The sequence below is a fragment of the Octopus bimaculoides genome, chromosome 3 (genome assembly GCF_046866305.1).
Source record: "Octopus bimaculoides isolate indiv1 chromosome 3, ASM4686630v1, whole genome shotgun sequence".
Taxonomy (NCBI): domain Eukaryota; kingdom Metazoa; phylum Mollusca; class Cephalopoda; order Octopoda; family Octopodidae; genus Octopus; species Octopus bimaculoides.
This window is the reverse complement of record NC_142930.1, coordinates 3122280-3122976: the sequence shown is the minus strand read 5'-3', so window position 1 is coordinate 3122976 and position 697 is coordinate 3122280.

Sequence of the window (697 nt, the reverse complement as noted above, 5' to 3'; positions counted from 1 at the left end):
ATGATAGTAGTAGGATGTTAAATGGTCAAGTGACCTAAAAGTGACACGTTGTGGATTATAGCAGTGATTGGGATTGTTTTTAATGAATTCGTGGGTGTGCATGCATATATATCTAGATATATAGGCATATACATATATATATATATATATATATATATATATATATATATATATATATATATATATATATATATATATAGAGAGAGAGAGAGAGAGAGAGAGAGAGAGAGATGCATGTATGTATGTACGTATATGTAGAGTAGTCAACCAAACTTAGTTTTCGCATTGGAACTCTGTTAAACTTTCTGTCATTCAGATTGCATTCACTTTACTATTAGATGTTAACACATGAACAGTATAGATGCAGGCACATATAAACACATGAACTCCTCAACCAGAGAACCATACGCAATGAACATACATTTGAACAAAATATCTGTAGAAATGTTTGTAGGGAAAGAAGAGGGTCAAGTGGAAGGGAATTAGAAAATAAAAATGCTAAAGAAAATAAGAATTCGGATATAAACTGAACGATCCAAGGAGAAACGTAAAAATTGCATATATAAATAAGTATGGAAAAACAGCCAGTTATTTTATGCAAAATTCTCGTTACTTGAGATATTTCTGGAAAAAAATGCTGCTGTTGTTATTGTTGTCAACAATAATCTAGCTGGAAATATTCGAAATGATATGGATG